We start from the raw sequence: 17,671 nt of genomic DNA on the forward strand, positions 1-17,671 counted from the left end.
GTCATTGGCAAACTTCAGACGGGCCTGGACATGTGATGACTTGAGCAGGGGAACCTTCTGTGCAAGGCATGATTGGAAACCATGACGGCGTAGTGTTCTACCGACAGTGACCTTTGAAACTGTGGTCCCAGCTCTCTTCATGTCATTGACCAGCTCCTCCCTTGTAGTTCTGGGCTGATTCCTCACCTTTCTTATCATCAGTGATACCCCACGAGGTGAGATCTTGCATGGAGCCCCAGTCCGAGGGAGACTGACAGTCGTCTTTAGCCTCTTCCATTTTCTAACAATTGCTCCAACGGTTGATCTATTTTCACCAAGCTGCTTGGCAATTGCCCCGTAGCCCTTTCCAGCCTTCTGGAGGTCCACAATTTTGTCTCTGGTGTCTTTTGACAGCTCTTTGATCTTGCCCATGGTAGTAGTTGGCGTCTGACTGACTGTGGGGTGGACAGGTGTCTTTAAAGAGCTTAGACAGGTGCTACTAAGTTAGATTAATGAGTGGAGTAGAGGTGGACTTTTTAAAGGCGCAGTAACAGGTCTTTGAGAGACAGAATTCTTGCTGTTTCTTAGGTGTTCAAATACTTCTGTTCAGCAGTGCGAGACAAATACATTCTTTACAAATCTTACAATGTGATTTCCTGAATTTTTTTTTTAATTCTGTCTCTCAGAGTGGGAATGCACCTACAATGTGAATGTCAGCCCCCTCCATGATTTCTAAGTGGGAGAACTTGCAAAATCGCAGGGGGTTCAAATACTTCTGTTCCTCACTGTACACATAAATAAACAACAAAATATAGCAAGTTCACATTGTTGTCGCCTTCTGCAGACCACTTCTCCAGAAGCAATCTATTACAGAGATTAGCTGCAAAGAAAACATGGTTAGTAACAAATAGGCATCATGCTAACCAGTCTAGAATGGGCTGTAATGTCCATCAGAACATGAGGTTGTACAGCATAGTTCTGTACAGCACAGCAGGGTCTTCCCAAGGTGTCATAAGTAAACATTGGTGGAGGTCCTCACACAGGATCTCCTCAAGCCCTCAGGCATTAGTCCAGATAAATCTGGGACTGCACTAGTGGGAAAACTTGGTGCTCCAATCATGCCTGGAACTGTAGGCACAAAGGTTTGGGCTGTTGGTTCAAAAGCAGGAGTAGTTGGGTTCAGACCTCCCCTCTGAGGAAGACCCCCATTAGTAATAGGTGAAGGAGCCTGTACAGGAGACTCTGGTGGAGGTGTAAACCAGTCATTGTCATCACACTGTTCTCCACTGTCTGCACAAGGCACATCATTAGAATCTGTAGCAATATCAGGTTGTGGCTCCTCATCCGCAGTAGCAACTTGTGGTACTGGAAGCAAGTGATTCCTATGCCAGGCTTTGATCCGATCCTCAGGTCTTCGAATCAGGTAGACTGGAATTCTAGACAGTTTTTCTATAACTTCAAACAACTCATTTCTCCAGCCATCAGCTAACTTATGTTTGGCTGAGGGTCCCAAATTGCGTAGAAGCACTTTATCACCAGGTTGTAAGTCTTTGTAATGAACTTTGGCATCTAAGCGTCTTTTATTGGCAGCATTTATTTTTGCAGCATTTTCCTCAGAAATTCGATAGGCCTCTTGTAAACTATGTGTGAGTTGTGCCACATACTGGTAGTGATTTCTATGTTCCAGTCCATCGGTAGACACATGCAACTGAATGTCAATAGGCAGACTGGCTTCTCTCCCAAACATTATTATTATTATACAGTATTTATATAGCGCCAAAGGGTATGCTCAGCGCTGTACAGTAGCGGGGGGGGCAGAACATGAGACAAGACAGTAACAATACAATACACAAGGGGTTCAAGGGCCCTGCTCTTTCGAGCTTACAATCTAGGACATGAGAAAATAAGGAGAGAAACCAGTTGACTCATGTCTGGTACAATTCTAGGCATGTACCATAGCTCCAACATGTCGGCTCCAGGTTGGTTTAGCACCATTAGGGAGGGTACCCAACATATTCAGCAAGGTACGATTGAAACACTCAGGGAGAGCATCACCCTCTGGATGATAAGGCGTGCTTCGGCTCTTGTCCATGTTAAGCAATGTTAACAGCTCTTTAATTAGGCGACTTTCAAAGTCCCGTCCCTGGTCAGAGTGAAGTCGATTTGGCAGTCCATAATGAACAAAAAACTTCTCCCACAACACTTTGGCCACAGTTACTGCTTTTTGATCTTTGGTGGGATAGGCTTGAGCATATCGAGTGTAGTGACCAGTCACAATCAAAACATTTCCCACACCACTGCTGTCATTATCAATACACAAAAAGTCCATGCACACTAAATCCATTGGACCAGAACTTTTCAAGTTTTCAATAGGAGCAGCTCGAGTAGGCAGCGTTTTCCATTGCAGACATCTCACACAACGGCGGCAATAGTCCACAACAGCTTCCCTCGTTCGTGGCCAAAAGAAACGGTCTCGGATTAATCCATGTTTTTTCAACTCCTAGATGCCCATGTTGGTCATGCAAACTTCTCAAAACAGATTTTCTATAGACTTGAGGGAGCACTAGCTGTCTCCTTCCAGGATGATCATGGAACAAATGTACCCTATACAAAAGTCCATCGATTATTTTGAGTTCATCCCATTCCTTCAGATAGTAGCTACTCTGCTCAGGTAGGAATTTTCTCATGTAATTAGGATCTTTGCAGAAAACAGACTCTCTAACATGTCTGATTACTGGATCCCTCATTTGTAGAAGAATCATATCTTTCTTTTGCAGCTGGATGTTTTCTGGTACCCCTAGAGCAGTGGGGCAGCAATACATGTCTGGGATACACTCTTCACCAGCTCCCAATGAGTCAACAACTCGTAAGTCAGAGAAAACAATATTGTCTCCTTGTAGAGCAGCTGTAGCACAGTAGGCAGCCACAGCAGGCCCAGGTACTTCCTCCCATTCACTTTCTTCTAAGTTCATTGGCAATCCAGGATTTCTGGAGAGAGCATCAGCCCCAATATTTTTGGGTCCTGGCTTGTACTTGAGAGTGAATTGGTAATTAGACAAGGCAGCAAGCCACCTATGACCAGTGGCATCCAGCTTGGCTGTAGTCAAGACATAAGTGAGGGGGTTATTATCAGTTCTCACCTCAAACTGAGCCCCATACAAGTAATCATGCAGCTTTTCAACAATAGCCCACTTCAGGGCAAGAAATTCCAGTTTGTGAATAGGAAAATTAGTTTCTGCTCGGCTTAGACTGTGACTGATATAAGCAACAGGCCTTAGACCTCCTGGGTACTCCTGATGGAGGACTCCACCTAACCCATCATAGCTGGCATCTACATGCAGAACGTATGGCTTTTGTGGGTCTACATAAGCAACACTGGTGCTTCTGTAAGGCTTTTTTTAAGCTGTAGAAAAGTTTCCTCACAAGCAGAAGTTCACCTCTCACTGAAAGGAGTTTTGCTGGTTGTGTCAATACCAGGTGTCTCTTTAAGCAAGTCATTAAGAGGCCGATCAGTCTTGGAATAGTCTCTAATGAAGCGGCGATAATAGCCACAAAACCCCAAGAAGGACCTCAGTTCTGTCAGATTTGTGGGATGGAGCCAGGTTACCACAGCCTCCACTTTAGCAGGATCAGTTGCTACCCCTTCTGCAGATACGATGTGGCCCACAATGTTTACTGAAGAATGGGCAAACTTACATTTGTAAGACCTTCTCTCCTCAAACGATCAAGCACTTTAAAAAGTCTCTGATCATGCTCCTCCAGGGTAGAGCCAAAAACAATTATGTCATCTAGGTAGACAATACATTGAGTGGGACAAAGGTCTCCCAGTGTCCGATCCATTAGATGCTGGAAGGTTGCAGGTGCACCACTAATTCCCTGAGGCATTCTAGCAAACTGGAAAACCCCAGGGGGCAAATAAAAGCTGTCTTTTCTTGATCTTCCTCACTCATTGGTACTTGGACTTGGATCTTAAGTCCATTACTGTGAACCATTTGTTGCCTTGCAGGGCATCAAGAGCTTCCTCAATGCGAGGTAGCGTGTATTAATCTGGAACCGTTCGCCGATTTAGAGTCCTGTAATCAACACATATTCGCACTCCATCATTTTTCTTTCTGACCATCACTATTGGGGATGCATACGGGCTTTTAGACTCAACAATGATGTTTTGATCTTTCATTTTGTGCAAGCACTCTTGAACATCATCCAGATCTTTAGGAGGTATGCGCCTGGATCTTTCTCTAAAGGGGGTGCTATCTGTTAGGCAAATACTGCGTTAAATACTTTTAGCACACCCGACCCACAATCATAGGAGCAGACTCGCTACCCCTGGGTGGAGGGCTCACATAGGCAATGACTTTAAGTGGGGGATCCTCATCAGCTGTCACACCAGGAATGCGAAGCTCAACTTCTAGACAACCATCCATAAAAACAGGATTTTCTCCCACACCATAAACAGGCATAGTGTCCATAGGTTTCAATGGGAGGTGGCTTAAGTGTTGCTGATAGAAGGGTCTGTAGATAATAGTCACCTGAGAGCCGGTGTCAAACAGAGCAGTATTGGGTATATCATTAACAAACTGAAAGTACATCTGCGACCTACTCCAGGCAGTTTAGTGAACATTTGTTTTCTTGATTTTCTCTGTTTTCTTTTATACATTTGTCCAGCTTTACTATGAATTTCAGAACTATCAGCAATCTGTAGACACTGATGAACTGTGTGGCCTGTTTGTCCACAGCGGAAACATTCAATGTGGAAGAGAGGCTTATCAATGGAGGTTTTATCAGCAGATAGAGCTCTAGGCTGTGGAAGTCTACCAACTTCTTTGTTTTTAGCAACAGTCTCATTTTTGTGCTCACCCCAAGAACTCTGATGAACTTTGCTTTTAGAAGGGGTACTAAAAAGGATATCAGCCTCCTGTTTCTTTACTTCACTCATAGTTTCAGTAAAGTAAAGTTTCTCTCTCTCAAAACAACTCTTAGGGCCGGTGACATTGGGCGATGCGGCAGAAGCCCCTTTATGATTTGAGCAGTCCTTAATTTATCAACATCTGCAGGAGAGATGACCTTTTCAGTGAGCAATCTTCCTAGAAGCACTTCTAGCCTCCTCACAAACACAGAAACATCCTCTCCCTCTCTATGCTTTGTCTGTTTACAATCAGCAATCTGCATCTGATCCGGGTCACGGTGCCGTCCATAAGCATCTGTCAAAATATCAATATATTCTTGAGCACTGGTACTCACATGTGTGTCCTTGTAAGCTCTGACAATAATGGATGCTGGTGGTCTTAAGCTTTCCATGATGCGCTGTTTTTCTTTTCCTCTGTGCATATCCATTCCTCTATCACTTGTGCAAAATCTTTCCACACTTCAAAGCTTTCTTCACCAGCAGGGACAGGTAGCACTCCGGAAAAAGCCTTTCATTTGCTGTAAGAATCAGCATGTAAATTCTAAGCAATGACTTCAGTGACTCAATATTTGTTTCCTGCATGGTGGCTGTAGCAGGCGACATTTCAGACTCTCCTGATGAAGTCGTTGTGTTCAATGGTTCACACTTTACAGGCAGGGCTGGTAACTCTCTCCTTACTGGAGGTGAAATCACTGGAAATACTACAGCACAACCAATTGCTTCAGCCCCTTTGGGATTTATGCAGAAGGGCCCTTTATCTGGATTTAAATCCACCTCACTGAGACAGAGATAATGGGTATACAGTTCACAACTCTCATCCTCTTCTCTTTTATCCACAAGAGTGGCATACTGCAAGGTTTTATTTGCTTTTAGTGCCTCCTGCAGTCTGTGGGAACTCACAGTGATAGGCACATATGAAATGGCAAATGTCCTTTCAGGTGGCAGTCCCTCTTCTAGGGCTCACTGCCTCACAGCTTCTGTTAATAACAATGACATGGTAGTTCCTTAATGTCCTGATCCAAGATAGCTCTCAGCAGTGCCTCCAAATGTAGTGCTATTTGTACACTCTTTGTGGCTACTGGGGTATGATGGTGTCACCTGTATAGTATTCAGGAGCAGAATCCTTATAATCTGTGTGATCAGGACAAGATCTCTAACAAGCACTAATGCCTCCACTCAATTGGGGCTTGTGGATAACAAGTGATATCCCAACTGAGAAATGTATCATCCACATAGACAGTAATCCACACAGCATTGTATATGAAAGTCCATGTATTGAAGAAATCATATTCAGTGACCATCCAACATAAAGTATCTTCCAAACAGAAACATTAAAGCATTAACAGTGTTTTCTGCATGTCTCAGTGAGGGGAGGCTGCAACACTTACAGTCTAAGTTATCTCTCTCCCCCAGGAAATCCACACCCCTCTCTTTCCAACAAGTGCTCTCTCTGATGACCTCATCCTCAGTGCCCAGAGAGCATAGCAGCCATATTGGAAAAGGGCGAAACAAACACTGCATAATAGAAGTATACACTGGAAAATGGGCAAAGTAATTTTTTTTTTTTATAATTCAAATATTTATTAATTTTCCATTTTAATTACATTTCATCATCACAATATAAATATATATATATATATAAAATATATTCTATAATATTATATTAACCAACATTTCTACTTTATATACTCTATGCCAGTGTTTTTCAACCTTTTTTGTGCAAAGGCACACTTTTTTCATGAAAAAAATCACGAGGCACACCACCATTAGAAAATGTTAAAAAAATTTACCTCTGTGCCTATATTGACTATATATAAAGTAATTCTCTTGAATAGGAATCAAACACAAAGAAATTATTTTATAATTACTTTATTATGAAATAATAAAGTATTTTATAATTGGACCCGGGGGCCGGACCAAGAGTAGATGAATGATGTGTATGTGTCATCCATAGTAAGTATAGTAATATTCCCCCATAGTAAGCATAGTAATTAATCCCCCATATAGTAATTCATCCTCCATATAGTAATTCATCCCCCATAGTAATTCATCCCTCATATAGTATTTCATCCCCCCATATAGTATTTCATCCCCCCATATAGTATTTCATCCCCCCATATAGTATTTCATCCCTCATATAGTAATTCATCCCTCATATAGTATTTCATCCCTCATATAGTATTTCATCCCTCATATAGTATTTCATCCCCCATATAGTATTTCATCCCCCCATATAGTATTTCATCCCCTCATATAGTATTTCATCCCTCATATAGTATTTCATCCCCCCATATAGTATTTCATCCCTCATACAGTAATTCATCCCTCATATAGTAATTCATCCCCCATATAGTATTTCATCCCTCATATAGTATTTCATCCCCCCATATAGTATTTCATCCCTCATATAGTAATTCATCCCCCCATATAGTATTTCATCCCCCCATATAGTATTTCATCCCCCCATATAGTATTTCATCCCTCATATAGTAATTCATCCCTGATATAGTAATTCATCCCCCATATAGTATTTCATCCCCCCATATAGTATTTCATCCCTCATAAAGTAATTCATCCCTCATATAGTATTTCATCCCCCACAGTACTATTCCCCCCCCCCCCTTCTAGTAAGCCAAGTCCCCCGTGTCAATTCACTTACCTTTTGCGTTCCTCTCGCTGTCTTCCCGCGCCGTTCGGGTCTTCAGGGCGGACTGTGAGAGGAGCCTAGCTCCCCTCCCCTCACGTTCGGCACGCTGCCCCGCCTACACACATCCTGACAGCCACATCCGCAAGCCGGATTAAAAGGTCCGCGCGGACTTTTGGGGCTGCCAACCGAGAGGAGGCAGGGGAGCGGCCGACCGAGAGGAGGGAGGGGAGCAGGCGCCCGGCACACAGAAGAGCCGCATTAGACTGGGTAAAGAGCCGCATGTGGCTCGCGAGCCGCGGCTTGCCGACCACTGAATCATTAGATTCTAATGATTGGTCTATTTGTGAGCCGAAGCCACATGTTACAGATGAAATTGGAATTTTTCCCACGGCACACCAGACAATATCTCACGGCACACTAGTGTGCCGCGGCACAGTGGTTGAAAAACGCTGCTCTATGCAACCTTTTCCCCCCTTCTCCACCCCCCACCCTATGTCCCCTCTGCCTATTCTATCTTTTCTCTACGACTTCTTATATCAACAAGTGGAATTTTTCTGTTGTTATCTTTATTCTTTCCTACACCTCATATATAATCTGGCTTTTTCCCAGTTCTCCCATTTCCCATGATAAACCTCCATCTTATCTTCTTGGGTATGGCACAGCCTTTCCATCTTTTTAATCTGCTCAACTCTTTCAATCCAGTCCTCTTCCTTTGGTGCCTCTATTTGCCTCCAGAACTTGGGTATCAGGGCTTTTGCAGCATTTATATAGTTCCATATCCCTGATTTTTTATATTTATTTACCGTTATATCCGTGATGTGCAAAATACATACTTCTGGGTCTAGATTTATATCTATTTCTGTCAATTTTCTTATTAAGTGGATTATTGTTGTCCAGAATATCTGGATTTTTGGGCATCCCCACCATATATGGTATATTGTACCTATTTCTCCACATCCCCTCCAACACAGCGGTGTACTCTCTCCACACATCTTATTTTCTACTACTGGTGAAATGTGCCATCTTGTCAAACACTTATAGTTCATTTCTACTTCTCTCATAGAGACGTTTTCGTGAGTTAATCTATACATTCTCCTCTGCTTTTCCTCATCTATCACAACTCCCATATCCATTTCCCATTTTGTTAAATATGTTGGTTTCGTGTTTGTGTCTAGTTCAGTGAGTATTTTATAAATTCTAGCAGTCCCGTGTTTCCCATCACCTTGTGTTCCCAATGTCTTTTCAAACAAGTTCCAATTGTCTCTTGTCCTTAAAGGTCTTGGCAAACTTCCGACAAAACACCTCAATTGGAAATACCGCCATTCGTCTAATTTAGTGAAAATCTCTCCCTCTTTTTTTTTCAATTCGCCATATGCTCCTATTTCATCTCCCACCAAGATATCTCCCAATTGCACCTTATCTTTTTTAAACCACTTCCCTCCTATTTCTTCTCTACCTGGGGGGAAAAACTCTGTATTTTTTAGTGGAATCAGTGTAGAATTAAAAGTCCATTTCATACTTCTGTGTAAGTTATCCCAAATCTTTAAAACATTCAAAGTGTATGTATTTACATTGTCATTTAAACCCCTATACTGTGTTGGTACCCATATCATTCTTCCCAAGTCTATTCCGCTGAGTTCATTCTCTATTCTCACCCAGCTTTTTTTATTATTAAATATCCAGTCTATGGTTCTTGCCAGTATTACCGCTTTGTAATATCTTTTAAAGTCTGGGAGCCCTAAACCCCCTCTTTCTTTCCTCCTACTTAGCAGTTCGTATGACAGTCTTGGTTTTTTATTCCTCCATATGTATCTTGTTATCAATTTCTTAATTATTTTAAAGAAAATCTCTGGGAGTTTAATTGGGATCATTTGATATCTATATATGATTTTTGGTAATATTACCATTTTTACCAGATTAATACGGCCCATCCATGTCGGGGTTCCTCCCTCCAATCTTTTTAATTCATCTCTAATCTCATTTATCAGTGTAATATAGTTTAGTTTATATAGATGTTTATGTGAGGCTGTGAGTTTTACTCCTAGATATTTTATATCTCTATCTTTCCATTTAAAGGGAAATTCTTTTTGTATCCTTTCTTTTTCGTTTTTAAGATGTTTATATTTAGAATCTCCGTTTTTGTTGGATTTATCTTTAAATTTGATAGTTCTCCGTACTCCTTTAGTGACTTCATTAAGTTTGGAAGTGTTATCCTGGGGTTTCCTACATAGAACAACAAGTCGTCTGCGAAGGCAGCAACTTTGTGTTCCGTATCTCCTATTCGGATTCCCTTTACGTCTCTATTCAGTCTTATTGTTGATAGTAGAGGTTCTAGAGATATAACATACAGCAATGGAGATAGTGGGCATCCCTGTCTTGTTCCGTTTGACATCTCAATGGGTTCTGACCTCTCCCCATTTACCCCAATGACCACCGAGGGGTATCTGTACAACTTTCCTATCCATTCTCTCATCCTAGGCCCGATTCCCAAAGCTTCCAGAGTATCCATCATGAATCTCCAATTTACCCTATCAAACGCTTTTTCAGCATCTATAGACAGTAGTACCGCCGGTTCTTTTCCCTTTTTACTCTTTTGGATTAGCATCAATGATCGTACCCCATTATCTTTTCCTTCCCTCCCTGGAACAAAGCCCACCTGATCCTCATGTATCCATCCAGGCATTAGCTCTTTCAATCTATTTGCTAGGACCTTTGCGTACAACTTAGTGTCTGTGTTCAGTAGTGAAATAGGTCTATAGCTCGAACACTGAGAGGGATCTTTTCCCTCTTTCTGAATGAGCACGAGTTGGGCTTGTAATGATTCTCTTCTTACTTCCATCTCTCCACCTAGTGCATTCATGTAGTTTTTGAGTTTTGGTGCTAAGATTTCACTAAATTTTTTATAGTATCTCACTGTATAACCATCTGGGCCTGGGCTTTTCCCCGACACTGTCCCCTTTAATGCTAGTTTTATTTCTTCCTGTGAGATATCTGCGTCTAGGGAGTTTAGTTGGTCCTCACTTAATTTTAATAACCTAGCCATTTCCAAATATTTCTTTCTTTTCTGGTTTTTCTCACTGTCTATAGTTTCTGAACTTTCCAAGGGGCTTATATTGTACAGTTTCCTGTAATATTCTATGAAGGCTTTAGTGATATCTTTATTTGAGTGTTTCATGTTTCCTTTAGCATCTTTTATTTTTTCTATATAATTTCTATTTTTCTTTTTCCTCAGGGCTCTCATCAGATACTTTCCAGGTCTTTCTCCCCATCTATATCTCTCACTTAGAACTCTATTATATACTTTTCTCCTCTCCTCTTCTATCATTTCTTTCAGTTCTTCCTTCTGTTTTTTTAACTTCAGCTCTATTTCTTTTGTTATTCTATTCTTATGTATTTGTTCTAATTTATCTATTTCTTCTAAGAGCTCATTCATTTTCTCCCTTCTTTCTTTTTTCTTTCTAGCCCCAATCGCCATTAATATTCCTCTTATATAAGCTTTGTGAGCCTCCCACACTGTGGCTATTGACACCTCCCCTGTCTCATTCTCCTTAAAAAAGCGTTCGATCTCCTCCCCTATTTTCTGAACTATTTCCCTTTCCACTAAAAGTGTCTCATTCAATTTCCATCCCAGCCCTCCGTTTTTCCTTCTCCCCCATTCCATTTTCATAGTAACTGGAGCGTGGTCTGATAAAGTTATTGTCTCTATATCTACCTGGGTCAGGTGGTCGATTAATTGATGTTCTATTAATATATAATCTAATCTTGAATATCTCTTGTGCATATTTGAGAAAAAAGTATAATCTCTATCTTGCGTGTGTGTAATTCTCCAGGCATCTACCAGTTGACTTATGTGTAATTCTTTTTTCAATATTTTCAGGGCCTTAGTTCCTTCTATCTTTATATGGGAGGTGGCATCCCTTTGTGGGTCCATACAAAAGTTAAAGTCCCCTGCCAGGATCAAACGTCCTTTTTTAAAGTCCATCAACTTCCTCAACACCTTTTTCAGATACTCCTCCGGTTTTTTATTAGGGCAGTAGATGTTGGCCAGTGTACACTCGATCTCCTGTAACTTGCCCCTTAAGAACAAAAATCTCCCATCTGGGTCTGTTTTTCTATCTTCCAACTCAAACCTAACGTTCTTTGCCAGGCCTATTGCTACCCCTTTTGCTCTTTTAACCGGGGAATCTGCATAGTACCATGTTGGGTATTTTTTAGACCTCAGTCTAACATTTGAGCTTATCTCAAGATGTGTCTCCTGTAAAAATATCACTGAGGCTTCTCTATGATGTAATTCTTTAAATAATCTATATCTTTTCCCGGGACAGTTCAACCCATTTATGTTATATGTTATAAACTGAATCTCTTCCATCTTCCTTAAATTTCCTCTTTTCTCCTCCATCTATATTTTTTATTTCTCTCTCCTTCTCCCTTCTCACTTGTTTTTATATCATCTTTTATTTTGCAAAGAAAACAACCTCCCTCTCCCATTTCCCACCCTGCCAACCTTCCAACCCCCTCCCTCCCCCCCGTTTCCCACCCTGCCAACCTTCCAACCCCCTCCCTCCCCCCTCCCCTCCCCCCTCTTTTTAGGCCTAACATTTGCCTACTAATCATTTATGGATTAAAAATCCACCTTTGATTTGATCCTTGGGCTAAAACTCCGTCCATGGACGACTTTCCCCTTGACTAACCTCCCCATAACCTCCCAAGCCCCACCTGGATATTATCACCGGCAGAAAAGAGAGAGAGAGAGAAAAAATGAAAAAAAAAGAAGAAAAAAATCCATAACAGAGGCAATAGAGTGGGGGTAGGTGGCGAGAGGAGAAGAAGGAGATAAAAAAAAAAAAAAAAAAAAAAAAACACACACCTCTCTCTTCCTCCATCCCTCTCGCCCCCTCCACCTCCTCCCCCTCACAAATTTCCAGTCCTCTTTTCTCTTCGTTCTACCTTCTCATCGTTCTTCTTCCCAGCCAGGGATTTCCATTCTTTGAATTTTTAAACTGTCACAAAAATTTTTCATGTCTTCTGGAAACCTAAGGTATGCTGTAGTCCCATTTTTCCATCCTATTAGGCATTCGGGAGTCCCCCATCTATATTGCACCTTTTGTTCTTTCAACCTTTTCAATAGGGGTCTCAAAGTTCTCCTTCTCCACAAAGTCTCTGGCGCCAGATCCGCATATATCTGTATGTCTCCTCCTTCATACTTAATTACTGATTTTCCCTTAGTCTTCTTCCAGATTTTTTCTTTATCCCGAAATTCATAAAATTTGACAATTATATCTCTCGGCCTTTCTTTCCCCTGGTTTCTCAAGATTTTCCCTTTTCTAAAGGTTCCTTCTATTTTAGAGCTTTCCATTTCAGAGCTGTCTGTTATAGTGTTAAATATTTTGCAAACCACCTCTTGCAAGCTTTCTCCCTTTAGGTCTTCTGAAACCCCACGTATCAAGATGTTTCTTTTCCTATCTTTATTTTCTTGTATCTCAGCCTTATATAACAGTTTTTCTTGGACTTTCCCTATATTAATTAGTTCTTTTTCAAGTTCAGAGATAGCCTGGGTCTGACCTTTAACTTTCTCCTCCGTTTCCTCAATTCTCTCCAAGAGGTGCCCCAGATCACTGCGAATGTTTACCATTTCTTGTTTTATTGTTTTCTCCAGTTCTTTAAACATTTCTGCCATTTCCTTTTTATTAGGTATTTGTAGGTCTTTTTCCGCCTCTATATTGCCTGGTATTTGCTGGTTACTAGTGTCCGGGCCCATTGATACTCTAGGGCTTCTTTCCATACTAAGGTCTGCTTCTCCTTTTTCAGATCTGCTCTGAGGTCTTTCTGGGGTTACATTTCCTTGAGATGTATATTTTTTAATTGTGCCAGTCTGGGACCCTTTAAGCCCACTTCCTTTTACATTTTTGTTTTTCATTTTTCTCTATGGCACTTATCCTTCTTATGGTCCTTTGTAAGTTTGTGGGTAGGGCGGGAAATTATTTCTTAAATCTTTCAAGTCTCTGCTCTGTCCCCCTGCTGGTTCTTTCTCCTTCTCTTCTCCTCCTCCTCCTCCTTCCCCCCTCTTTCCCTTCTTCTCCCCGAGCCTCTCCTCTTCTCTTTGCGTACCTCTTCCACTTTTTATACAGTCTCTAGGGGTCCCCCGTTCTTATACACACTTTTTAGAGGTCAGCATGATAGATCCCCAAAAAAATGCTATTCATAAGTGTCACTCACCCTCCTCCTATGTCTTCTTCCAGTGAGTGCCTTTTCGGTCGATTCCTCTGAGGGTCTGTTCATGGGGGGGGAACTCCCCAGGGTCTCTTCAGACTCCTTGTCCAGGTCTCAATAGTCCTCCTTTTTAGGCTCCAGGGTTTCTAGGGGGGTAGGGGGAAAGTGGGAGAGTGTGAGAGTGTATCGGCCCCCGGCAAACAGGTCAGCGCTGCTCTCTCTCCACAAAACGCCGGCCGGCCGGCTTCCCGGTCTCCCAGAGGTGCTTTGCGGCCGGTCACGTGATCGCGCCGGCCCCTCTCGTCTCCCAGCGTCCAGGGACTCTCTCCTCCTCAATCGCCAGCCGCTCCTCTCCTTTCCCTCACCCGCATCAGTCTCTCCTCCGCCGGGAGCCGTCAGACCGGGTAAGTCCCCCACCGCTAGGCTCTAACATACTCCAGGGGATAAGCTTGGAGGCCTGGGGAGGTCAGACCACGGAGCTCCGTCCACGAGCTCCTACATTGCCGCCATGTTCAGGCTCCGCCCCCCGCCTGGCAATCCAAATGGGCAAAGTAATTATCACATCACTACACGTTATGTAACACAGTGTTATGTCCCAATGTCATAGCCATAGATGCCTCCACTCCCATTTTCTATCCCTGCATAACTGCCTGTATATATATATAATTCCTAACTCTGATGTCAGATTTCATCCTGCCTCTTCTTTCCAGACCTTCTTAAATCTTTTTAGGAACTCCGTAGTTGATTCCATACTGCTCTGCTTACAAGCAACTGCTGTAGCTAGTGACTGTTTATCTTTCCACAACTTCTTCATTTCTGCGATTAACTCCTTCCACATCTGTTTCTGTCCTACGGACGTTCTCCACTCATAGTACACTGTTGGTTCAAACGGCTCATGAAGCTCATATATAGTAGGCACGTTGGTCCAATCCCAACCTGATTCCATATCATATCCCAAAATTCCATCGATGATTATCTTCATGTCCTGTTGTGAACATTGCTGCCCCTGCGTTGCTCTTTTCAAGTAGTTTATGGCAGCAGTGGGGTTTTTCCGAGGATCAGGACAACCCTTTATAATGTCGTTAACATCATTAATTTCCATTTGATCACCACATCACATCCCACAATGATGGAAGGGTAAGCTTGGGTGGCTCCCTCGTCTTCAGCGTCTTTTCTGGACCTATAATAATACTTACCAAATTCTTCTGAATTATCCTGCTCCTGCTGACTCACCTCTACATCTCCTTTTGAATCTTGATACGTCCCTCTCCTGTACTGTCTGCTCTTTTACCATGAATGTCTGTCCGCCTCATTTCAATCGATTTCTTACTACCTTTCATTTTTTTTCTTGGTCCTGGGCAGCAGAGCAGCCAGTTTGCTGCATCTGGTCTAATGTCCTTCCCAATGTAATTTTTGTTTCTTTCCACTCTTTATTCATTTCACACATTGATAAACTTCAACCTGACCTGAAGAATCTTCCACGCACCACAGATCACTGCCAAATGGCCTCTTTCATTGGTGTGAGATGGTGGGAGCTCTTGGGCTGGGACAGAGTGTAATGCATTTCTCCTCCGAGACAACAAATAATCCTCATCCTTAGTGAGCTGAGGATACAGCTGAATATAATCAGGAAGCGCAGTGGCAGGCGTCAAAGAAGTGGCAAAAAAAGGATTATTACTGTGTTTAGCTACTGGGGCAGAAGGGATTGGTGTCGGGTGCTTATATCCTGGGGCATACTTCAACCAATTCAATGCTCCCTCTCATATATTTCATATCCCACTCAGGATCTGGACCAAAATAGGGAAAGTCAGTTTCATCCCCTAAACATGTCCCCTTTATCATATCCATGTGAAAGTCATCATTGTCCCCATCTCTGGGAAAAGGACTGGCACTCCCCATGGTTGAACTCCACCCCACCAAGCTGTCCACTCATGGGACAAGACAACAATCCCAAGGTGACACTCAGGTAACATATTCTTTACATGTCTCATTAGCTGGTAGTTGGGATTTTTCTAGAGATGATCCGTCTTCCTTAGTAAAGTTCTTTAAGTTTTCTTTCTCTTAATACTTTACACGGTGGCTCCGGAGGGTCTGGGTACTTCCCCTTACCTTGGGAGTTTCCCATCATCACTGCAAAGCAAAGAAGCAATATTATGTGAGCTGGCCTATGTGTTTCTGTCCCGGTGATGACTCTTTGTGCCGGGTGAAGCTGGACTGAACTCACATAGAGCTCCGACAAATTTCTTCTCAACTGCACAAGTGCTTCAAGGCTGAAAATCCCCTGGACAGGTACACCCCTATTGTGACTCCTTCAGACTGTCACCATGCTTTCACCTATCCCAGGTCAATGGAGAAATCTCCTCGCTGAGTAGATGGGGCGTCTCACAGTCCTACAGAGACTTAGAATACATCTACTGAACAGTTTCTCTAGTTACAAGCGTACATAATCACTGAACACACTACTCTGTATGATTGTATGGAGGACATACACACATTTCTTATACATCAACCTAGGTTCTGTTTAACCCCGTGAGCTCCCGAAGCTCCAGCGGACAATTGCTCGTGCTACCGCAGCACAGAGGCTTGGTGGAGATAGGGGGCGATCAGGGCAAAGGAAGACAAAAAATGCTCACTTACCTCCGATGGCCGATCCTATCCCACTTCTGACACCACTTCTGTCAGGAACATCAATTTATGCCGGCCTCCTCCTCCATACAAACATCCAGTTCAAAGTACTTTGGGAATAATGCAAGTCAGACATCTAGATGTGTGATGCAAAATGTGACTTCTTTATTATTCATCAAGCTTTAATAATAAATGAGAATGCGGCATATTTCAGGCGGTTTCCATAAAGCACCAATCAGAATACAGAATAGAGATTTCAGTAAACTACTCCATGGCGCGTCATAACAAAAATACAACAGGATAGTGACTTCTGTGATTTCTATAAACAAGAAATGTGCGCATAGATACCAGCATTCACATCCCACGGGAACATCTTGTATGTACAACAAACCAGTTAGTAGGCACAAAGCAAAAGTGAGTGAACTATTAACCCTTTCATATAGTAGGTGGAGCTAATTACTGATTCTTAGCGACATCTAAAGGACAAATAGGGGTTTTTTGTTTAAAATCAATGGTTGGTTTAATCCTGAGGTTTTATTCAATGTATGTTCATTAATAACTACTGTGCTCATAAAAGTATGAGTGTGATCTCCGGCATTTGTATGACACCACCCCTAACATAGTAAACTAAAAATACGTTGGGGGAGAGAGACAAGCATGTGTCCAGCCGTGACAAATTCTGGCCATATTTTAATAAACACTGATTTCCTATAATCGTCAGCTCCATCTAGTGGCCATAGTGAGGCTCCAAAATGCCTCAATCAGCAAAAACAGTTCAATACATTATGGCCACTAGATGGAGCCAATGATCATAGGAAATCACTGTATGAAAAGACAAAAATGTGACATGGCTGAATGAATGCTGGACATATTAGTTCATCTATTCTCTAAGTGGGGTGGTATCTATTGGGCCAATCCCTTTTACAAACCACACATAATATCGCCCTTCAAAGTGAAAACAGAAACAATTTGCACAAAATCAAAGAGTAGAAATATTTTCCGGTGATTCCCCTCTACCCAGACCCCATATGTAGACATACAGTGAAGGAAATGCGTATTTGCTCCCCTGCTGATGTTGAATGTTCGCCCCTCACACAGAAATGATCGGTCTAAATCGAATGTTCGGTGTAACACTGAGAGACAGAATACAACAACAAATTCAGCAGAAACGCATGTCTAACAAATGATGACTGATCTGCATGTTCATGAGGGAAATAAGGATTTGATCCCCTTCACAAAACATGACTTAGTACTTAGTGGCAAATCCCTTGTTGGCAATCACAGAGGTAAGACGTTTCCTGGAG

Source organism: Staurois parvus, unplaced genomic scaffold (assembly GCF_062004578.1).
Source record: "Staurois parvus isolate SC_StPar_1 unplaced genomic scaffold, SC_StPar_1.0 ptg000879l, whole genome shotgun sequence".
NCBI classification, from domain to species: domain Eukaryota; kingdom Metazoa; phylum Chordata; class Amphibia; order Anura; family Ranidae; genus Staurois; species Staurois parvus.